The sequence below is a fragment of the Oncorhynchus keta genome, unplaced genomic scaffold (genome assembly GCF_023373465.1).
Source record: "Oncorhynchus keta strain PuntledgeMale-10-30-2019 unplaced genomic scaffold, Oket_V2 Un_contig_2935_pilon_pilon, whole genome shotgun sequence".
NCBI lineage: Eukaryota > Metazoa > Chordata > Actinopteri > Salmoniformes > Salmonidae > Oncorhynchus > Oncorhynchus keta.
The window spans coordinates 45,670-55,834 of NW_026286506.1; the positions used below are offsets into that span (position 1 = coordinate 45,670).

At 43.0% G+C, this 10,165-nt stretch overlaps 1 long non-coding RNA gene across 1 annotated transcript; it reads right to left on the reverse strand.

Annotated features, from left to right (window-relative positions):
• Window positions 1-1,007: 1,007 nt before the first annotated feature.
• LOC127923337 (uncharacterized) lies at window positions 1,008-4,568 on the reverse strand. Its single transcript, XR_008114149.1, has 3 exons — window positions 4,555-4,568; window positions 3,532-3,580; window positions 1,008-1,095 (listed from the first exon to the last, which is right to left on the reverse strand). It is a non-coding gene; the product is annotated as an uncharacterized LOC127923337 (long non-coding RNA).
• Between the last annotated feature and the right edge of the window lie 5,597 nt (window positions 4,569-10,165).

Genomic DNA, 10,165 nt, shown 5'->3' on the forward strand with positions numbered 1-10,165 from the left:
ATGGATGGCTTAGAGTTACCAACCTCATTCATTCAGTGCAGTGCAGTAAATGGATGGCTTAGAGTTACCAACCTCATTCATTCAGTGCAGTGCAGTAAATGGATGGCTTAGAGTTACCAACCTCATTCATTCAATGCAGTGCAGTAAATGGATGGCTCAGAGTTACCAACCTCATTCATTCAGTGCAGTGCAGTAAATGGATGGCTCAGAGTTACCAACCTCATTCATTCCATGCAGTGCAGTAAATGGATGGCTCAGAGTTACCAACCTCATTCATTCCATGCAGTGCAGTAAATGGATGGCTCAGAGTTACCAACCTCATTCATTCAGTGCAGTGCAGTAAATGGATGGCTCAGAGTTACCAACCTCATTCATTCAATGCAGTGCAGTAAATGGATGGCTCAGAGTTACCAACCTCATTCATTCCATGCAGTGCAGTAAATGGATGGCTTAGAGTTACCAACCTCATTCATTCAGTGCAGTGCAGTAAATGGATGGCTTAGAGTTACCAACCTCATTCATTCAGTGCAGTGCAGTAAATGGATGGCTTAGAGTTACCAACCTCATTCATTCAGTGCAGTGCAGTAAATGGATGGCTTAGAGTTACCAACCTCATTCATTCAGTGCAGTAAATGGATGGCTTAGATTACCAACCTCATTCATTCAGTGCAGTGCAGTAAATGGATGGCTTAGAGTTACCAACCTCATTCATTCAATGCAGTGCAGTAAATGGATGGCTTAGAGTTACCAACCTCATTCATTCAATGCAGTGCAGTAAATGGATGGCTCAGAGTTACCAACCTCATTCATTCAATGCAGTGCAGTAAATGGATGGCTTAGAGTTACCAACCTCATTCATTCAGTGCAGTGCAGTAAATGGATGGCTTAGAGTTACCAACCTCATTCATTCCATGCAGTGCGGTAAATGGATGGCTTAGAGTTACCAACCTCATTCATTCCATGCAGTGCAGTAAATGGATGGCTTAGAGTTACCAACCTCATTCATTCCATGCAGTGCAGTAAATGGATGGCTTAGAGTTACCAACCTCATTCATTCAATGCAGTGCAGTAAATGGATGGCTCAGAGTTACCAACCTCATTCATTCAATGCAGTGCAGTAAATGGATGTCTTAGAGTTACCAACCTCATTCATTCCATGCAGTGCAGTAAATGGATGTCTTAGAGTTACCAACCTCATTCATTCAGTGCAGTGCAGTAAATGGATGTCTTAGAGTTACCAACCTCATTCATTCAGTGCAGTGCAGTAAATGGATGGCTCAGAGTTACCAACCTCATTCATTCAGTGCAGTGCAGTAAATGGACGGCTTAGAGTTACCAACCTCATTCATTCCATGCAGTGCAGTAAATGGATGGCTCAGAGTTACCAACCTCATTCATTCAGTGCAGTGCAGTAAATGGATGGCTTAGAGTTACCAACCTCATTCATTCATTCAGTGCAGTAAATGGACGGCTCAGAGTTACCAACCTCATTCATTCCATGCAGTCAGTAAATGGATGGCTTAGAGTTACCAACCTCATTCATTCAGTGCAGTAAATGGATGGCTCAGAGTTACCAACCTCATTCATTCAGTGCAGTGCAGTAAATGGATGGCTTAGAGTTACCAACCTCATTCATTCAGTGCAGTGCAGTAAATGGATGGCTCAGAGTTACCAACCTCATTCATTCAGTGCAGTGCAGTAAATGGATGGCTCAGAGTTACCAACCTCATTCATTCAGTGCAGTGCAGTAAATGGATGGCTTAGAGTTACCAACCTCATTCATTCCATGCAGTGCAGTAAATGGATGGCTCAGAGTTACCAACCTCATTCATTCAATGCAGTGCGGTAAATGGATGGCTTAGAGTTACCAACCTCATTCATTCCATGCAGTGCAGTAAATGGATGTCTTAGAGTTACCAACCTCATTCATTCAGTGCAGTGCAGTAAATGGATGGCTTAGAGTTACCAACCTCATTCATTCAATGCAGTGCAGTAAATGGATGGCTTAGAGTTACCAACCTCATTCATTCCATGCAGTGCAGTAAATGGATGGCTTAGAGTTACCAACCTCATTCATTCATTCAGTGCAGTAAATGGATGGCTTAGAGTTACCAACCTCATTCATTCAATGCAGTGCATAAATGGATGGCTTAGAGTTACCAACCCCATTCATTCCATGCAGTGCAGTAAATGGATGGCTTAGAGTTACCAACCTCATTCATTCAATGCAGTGCGGTAAATGGATGGCTTAGAGTTACCAACCTCATTCATTCAGTGCAGTGCAGTAAATGGATGGCTCAGAGTTACCAACCTCATTCATTCAATGCAGTGCAGTAAATGGATGGCTTAGAGTTACCAACCTCATTCATTCAATGCAGTGCGGTAAATGGATGGCTTAGAGTTACCAACCTCATTCATTCAATGCAGTGCGGTAAATGGATGGCTTAGAGTTACCAACCTCATTCATTCAATGCAGTGCAGTAAATGGATGGCTTAGAGTTACCAACCTTATTCATTCAATGCAGTGCGGTAAATGGATGGCTCAGAGTTACCAACCTCATTCATTCAGTGCAGTGCAGTAAATGGATGGCTTAGAGTTACCAACCTCATTCATTCAGTGCAGTAAATGGATGGCTTAGAGTTACCAACCTCATTCATTCAATGCAGTGCGGTAAATGGATGGCTCAGAGTTACCAACCTCATTCATTCAATGCAGTGCAGTAAATGGATGGCTCAGAGTTACCAACCTCATTCATTCAGTGCAGTGCAGTAAATGGTTGGCTTAGAGTTACCAACCTCATTCATTCAGTGCAGTGCAGTAAATGGATGGCTCAGAGTTACCAACCTCATTCATTCAATGCAGTGCAGTAAATGGATGGCTTAGAGTTACCAACCTCATTCATTCAGTGCAGTGCAGTAAATGGATGGCTTAGAGTTACCAACCTCATTCATTCAGTGCAGTGCAGTAAATGGATGGCTCAGAGTTACCAACCTCATTTATTCAGTGCAGTGCGGTAAATGGATGGCTTAGAGTTACCAACCTCATTCATTCAGTGCAGTGCGGTAAATGGATGGCTTAGAGTTACCAACCTCATTCATTCAATGCAGTGCGGTAAATGGATGGCTTAGAGTTACCAACCTCATTCATTCAGTGCAGTGCGGTAAATGGATGGCTTAGAGTTACCAACCTCATTCATTCAATGCAGTGCGGTAAATGGATGGCTTAGAGTTACCAACCTCATTCATTCAATGCAGTGCAGTAAATGGATGGCTTAGAGTTACCAACCTCATTCATTCAATGCAGTGCGGTAAATGGATGGCTTAGAGTTACCAACCTCATTCATTCAATGCAGTGCAGTAAATGGATGGCTTAGAGTTACCAACCTCATTCATTCAATGCAGTGCAGTAAATGGATGGCTCAGAGTTACCAACCTCATTCATTCAATGCAGTGCAGTAAATGGATGGCTTAGAGTTACCAACCTCATTCATTCAGTGCAGTGCAGTAAATGGATGGCTCAGAGTTACCAACCTCATTCATTCAGTGCAGTGCAGTAAATGGATGGCTTAGAGTTACCAACCTCATTCATTCAGTGCAGTGCAGTAAATGGATGGCTCAGAGTTACCAACCTCATTCATTCAATGCAGTGCGGTAAATGGATGGCTTAGAGTTACCAACCTCATTCATTCAATGCAGTGCGGTAAATGGATGGCTTAGAGTTACCAACCTCATTCTTTCAATGCAGTGCAGTAAATGGATGGCTTAGAGTTACCAACCTCATTCATTCGATGCAGTGCGGTAAATGGATGGCTTAGAGTTACCAACCTCATTCATTCAGTGCAGTGCGGTAAATGGATGGCTTAGAGTTACCAACCTCATTCATTCAATGCAGTGCAGTAAATGGATGGCTTAGAGTTACCAACCTCATTCATTCAATGCAGTGCAGTAAATGGATGGCTCAGAGTTACCAACCTCATTCATTCAGTGCAGTGCAGTAAATGGATGGCTTAGAGTTACCAACCTCATTCATTCCATGCAGTGCAGTAAATGGATGGCTCAGAGTTACCAACCTCATTCATTCAGTGCAGTGCAGTAAATGGATGGCTCAGAGTTACCAACCTCATTCATTCAGTGCAGTGCAGTAAATGGATGGCTCAGAGTTACCAACCTCATTCATTCAGTGCAGTGCAGTAAATGGATGGCTCAGAGTTACCAACCTCATTCATTCAATGCAGTGCAGTAAATGGATGGCTCAGAGTTACCAACCTCATTCATTCAGTGCAGTGCAGTAAATGGATGGCTTAGAGTTACCAACCTCATTCATTCATTCAGTGCAGTAAATGGACGGCTCAGAGTTACCAACCTCATTCATTCCATGCAGTGCAGTAAATGGATGGCTTAGAGTTACCAACCTCATTCATTCAGTGCAGTAAATGGATGGCTCAGAGTTACCAACCTCATTCATTCAGTGCAGTGCAGTAAATGGATGGCTTAGAGTTACCAACCTCATTCATTCAGTGCAGTGCAGTAAATGGATGGCTCAGAGTTACCAACCTCATTCATTCAGTGCAGTGCAGTAAATGGATGGCTCAGAGTTACCAACCTCATTCATTCAGTGCAGTGCAGTAAATGGATGGCTTAGAGTTACCAACCTCATTCATTCCATGCAGTGCAGTAAATGGATGGCTCAGAGTTACCAACCTCATTCATTCAATGCAGTGCGGTAAATGGATGGCTTAGAGTTACCAACCTCATTCATTCCATGCAGTGCAGTAAATGGATGTCTTAGAGTTACCAACCTCATTCATTCAGTGCAGTGCAGTAAATGGATGGCTTAGAGTTACCAACCTCATTCATTCAATGCAGTGCAATAAATGGATGGCTTAGAGTTACCAACCTCATTCATTCCATGCAGTGCAGTAAATGGATGGCTTAGAGTTACCAACCTCATTCATTCATTCAGTGCAGTAAATGGATGGCTTAGAGTTACCAACCTCATTCATTCAATGCAGTGCAATAAATGGATGGCTTAGAGTTACCAACCCCATTCATTCCATGCAGTGCAGTAAATGGATGGCTTAGAGTTACCAACCTCATTCATTCAATGCAGTGCGGTAAATGGATGGCTTAGAGTTACCAACCTCATTCATTCAGTGCAGTGCAGTAAATGGATGGCTCAGAGTTACCAACCTCATTCATTCAATGCAGTGCAGTAAATGGATGGCTTAGAGTTACCAACCTCATTCATTCAATGCAGTGCGGTAAATGGATGGCTTAGAGTTACCAACCTCATTCATTCAATGCAGTGCGGTAAATGGATGGCTTAGAGTTACCAACCTCATTCATTCAATGCAGTGCAGTAAATGGATGGCTTAGAGTTACCAACCTTATTCATTCAATGCAGTGCGGTAAATGGATGGCTCAGAGTTACCAACCTCATTCATTCAGTGCAGTGCGGTAAATGGATGGCTTAGAGTTACCAACCTCATTCATTCAGTGCAGTAAATGGACGGCTTAGAGTTACCAACCTCATTCATTCAATGCAGTGCGGTAAATGGATGGCTCAGAGTTACCAACCTCATTCATTCAATGCAGTGCGGTAAATGGATGGCTCAGAGTTACCAACCTCATTCATTCAGTGCAGTGCAGTAAATGGTTGGCTTAGAGTTACCAACCTCATTCATTCAGTGCAGTGCAGTAAATGGATGGCTCAGAGTTACCAACCTCATTCATTCAATGCAGTGCAGTAAATGGATGGCTTAGAGTTACCAACCTCATTCATTCAGTGCAGTGCAGTAAATGGATGGCTTAGAGTTACCAACCTCATTCATTCAGTGCAGTGCAGTAAATGGATGGCTCAGAGTTACCAACCTCATTTATTCAGTGCAGTGCGGTAAATGGATGGCTTAGAGTTACCAACCTCATTCATTCAGTGCAGTGCGGTAAATGGATGGCTTAGAGTTACCAACCTCATTCATTCAATGCAGTGCGGTAAATGGATGGCTTAGAGTTACCAACCTCATTCATTCAGTGCAGTGCGGTAAATGGATGGCTTAGAGTTACCAACCTCATTCATTCAATGCAGTGCGGTAAATGGATGGCTTAGAGTTACCAACCTCATTCATTCAATGCAGTGCAGTAAATGGATGGCTTAGAGTTACCAACCTCATTCATTCAATGCAGTGCGGTAAATGGATGGCTTAGAGTTACCAACCTCATTCATTCAATGCAGTGCAGTAAATGGATGGCTTAGAGTTACCAACCTCATTCATTCAATGCAGTGCAGTAAATGGATGGCTCAGAGTTACCAACCTCATTCATTCAATGCAGTGCAGTAAATGGATGGCTTAGAGTTACCAACCTCATTCATTCAGTGCAGTGCAGTAAATGGATGGCTCAGAGTTACCAACCTCATTCATTCAGTGCAGTGCAGTAAATGGATGGCTTAGAGTTACCAACCTCATTCATTCAGTGCAGTGCAGTAAATGGATGGCTCAGAGTTACCAACCTCATTCATTCAATGCAGTGCGGTAAATGGATGGCTTAGAGTTACCAACCTCATTCATTCAATGCAGTGCGGTAAATGGATGGCTTAGAGTTACCAACCTCATTCTTTCAATGCAGTGCAGTAAATGGATGGCTTAGAGTTACCAACCTCATTCATTCGATGCAGTGCGGTAAATGGATGGCTTAGAGTTACCAACCTCATTCATTCAGTGCAGTGCGGTAAATGGATGGCTTAGAGTTACCAACCTCATTCATTCAGTGCAGTAAATGGATGGCTTAGAGTTACCAACCTCATTCATTCAATGCAGTGCAGTAAATGGATGTCTCAGAGTTACCAACCTCATTCATTCAATGCAGTGCGGTAAATGGATGGCTCAGAGTTACCAACCTCATTCATTCAGTGCAGTGCAGTAAATGGATGGCTTAGAGTTACCAACCTCATTCATTCAGTGCAGTGCAGTAAATGGATGGCTCAGAGTTACCAACCTCATTCATTCAATGCAGTGCAGTAAATGGATGGCTTAGAGTTACCAACCTCATTCATTCAGTGCAGTGCAGTAAATGGATGGCTTAGAGTTACCAACCTCATTCATTGAGTGCAGTGCAGTAAATGGATGGCTCAGAGTTACCAACCTCATTCATTCAGTGCAGTGCGGTAAATGGATGGCTTAGAGTTACCAACCTCATTCATTCAATGCAGTGCGGTAAATGGATGGCTTAGAGTTACCAACCTCATTCATTCAGTGCAGTGCGGTAAATGGATGGCTTAGAGTTACCAACCTCATTCATTCAATGCAGTGCGGTAAATGGATGGCTTAGAGTTACCAACCTCATTCATTCAATGCAGTGCAGTAAATGGATGGCTTAGAGTTACCAACCTCATTCATTCAATGCAGTGCGGTAAATGGATGGCTTAGAGTTACCAACCTCATTCATTCAATGCAGTGCAGTAAATGGATGGCTTAGAGTTACCAACCTCATTCATTCAATGCAGTGCAGTAAATGGATGGCTCAGAGTTACCAACCTCATTCATTCAATGCAGTGCAGTAAATGGATGGCTTAGAGTTACCAACCTCATTCATTCAGTGCAGTGCAGTAAATGGATGGCTCAGAGTTACCAACCTCATTCATTCAGTGCAGTGCAGTAAATGGATGGCTTAGAGTTACCAACCTCATTCATTCAGTGCAGTGCAGTAAATGGATGGCTCAGAGTTACCAACCTCATTCATTCAATGCAGTGCAGTAAATGGATGGCTTAGAGTTACCAACCTCATTCATTCAATGCAGTGCGGTAAATGGATGGCTTAGAGTTACCAACCTCATTCTTTCAATGCAGTGCAGTAAATGGATGGCTTAGAGTTACCAACCTCATTCATTCGATGCAGTGCGGTAAATGGATGGCTTAGAGTTACCAACCTCATTCTTTCAATGCAGTGCAGTAAATGGATGGCTTAGAGTTACCAACCTCATTCATTCAGTGCAGTAAATGGATGGCTTAGAGTTACCAACCTCATTCATTCAATGCAGTGCAGTAAATGGATGGCTCAGAGTTACCAACCTCATTCTTTCAATGCAGTGCAGTAAATGGATGGCTTAGAGTTACCAACCTCATTCATTCAATGCAGTGCAGTAAATGGATGGCTTAGAGTTACCAACCTCATTCATTCAGTGCAGTGCAGTAAATGGATGGCTTAGAGTTACCAACCTCATTCATTCAATGCAGTGCAGTAAATGGATGGCTCAGAGTTACCAACCTCATTCATTCAATGCAGTGCAGTAAATGGATGGCTTAGAGTTACCAACCTCATTCATTCACTGCAGTAAATGGATGGCTTATAGTTACCAACCTCATTCATTCACTGCAGTAAATGGATGGCTTAGAGTTACCAACCTCATTCATTCAGTGCAGTAAATGGATGGCTCAGAGTTACCAACCTCATTCATTCGATGCAGTGCAGTAAATGGATGGCTTAGAGTTACCAACCTCATTCATTCAATGCAGTAAATGGATGGCTTAGAGTTACCAACCTCATTCATTCAATGCAGTGCAGTAAATGGATGGCTTAGAGTTACCAACCTCATTCATTCAATGCAGTGCAGTAAATGGATGGCTCAGAGTTACCAACCTCATTCATTCAATGCAGTGCAGTAAATGGATGGCTTAGAGTTACCAACCTCATTCATTCAATGCAGTGCAGTAAATGGATGGCTTAGAGTTACCAACCTCATTCATTCAATGCAGTGCAGTAAATGGATGGCTCAGAGTTACCAACCTCATTCATTCAATACAGTGCAGTAAATGGATGGCTTAGAGTTACCAACCTCATTCATTCATTCAGTGCAGTAAATGGATGGCTTAGAGTTACCAACCTCATTCATTCAGTGCAGTGCAGTAAATGGATGGCTTAGAGTTACCAACCTCATTCATTCATTCAGTGCAGTAAATGGATGGCTTAGAGTTACCAACCTCATTCATTCAGTGCAGTGCAGTAAATGGATGGCTCAGAGTTACCAACCTCATTCATTCAATGCAGTGCAGTAAATGGATGGCTTAGAGTTACCAACCTCATTCATTCCATGCAGTGCAGTAAACGGATGGCTTAGAGTTACCAACCTCATTCATTCAATGCAGTGCGGTAAATGGATGGCTTAGAGTTACCAATCTCATTCATTCAATGCAGTGCAGTAAATGGATGGCTCAGAGTTACCAACCTCATTCATTCAGTGCAGTGCAGTAAATGGATGGCTCAGAGTTACCAACCTCATTCATTCCATGCAGTGCAGTAAATGGATGGCTTAGAGTTACCAACCTCATTCATTCAATGCAGTGCAGTAAATGGATGGCTTAGAGTTACCAACCTCATTCATTCCATGCAGTGCAGTAAATGGATGGCTTAGAGTTACCAACCTCATTCATTCAATGCAGTGCAGTAAATGGATGGCTCAGAGTTACCAACCTCATTCATTCAGTGCAGTGCAGTAAATGGATGGCTCAGAGTTACCAACCTCATTCATTCAGTGCAGTGCAGTAAATGGATGGCTCAGAGTTACCAACCTCATTCATTCAGTGCAGTGCAGTAAATGGATGGCTTAGAGTTACCAACCTCATTCAATGCAGTGCAGTAAATGGATGGCTTAGAGTTACCAACCTCATTCATTCAGTGCAGTGCAGTAAATGGATGTCTTAGAGTTACAAATGTTTATGCAATACTATGAAGTCATACGCATTTTACAGTATATTACTGTAATGCTAAAATAGTCATTATATAGTTGCATACCTGTTCTCATTTCTGAAGGTTTCGAATTATGGACGGCACTGTAAATCGACTCAAGTTGGGCTGGACTCTTAGTCCAGCTTCTCTCATGGTCAAACCGTGGTTGACTCCTTGCTGTCCCCAGTCCACCTGGCCGTGCTGCTGCTCCAGTTTAAACTGTTCTGCCTTGTTATTATTCTGGACTCTCAGTCCAGTCTCTCTCATGGTCAAACCGTGGTTGACTCCTTGCTGTCCCCAGTCCACCTGGCCGTGCTGCTGCTCCAGTTTAAACTGTTCTGCCTGATTATTATTCTGGACTCTCAGTCCAGCCTCTCTCATGGTCAAACCGTGGTTGACTCCTTGCTGTCCCCAGTCCACCTGGCCGTGCTGCTGCTCCAGTTTA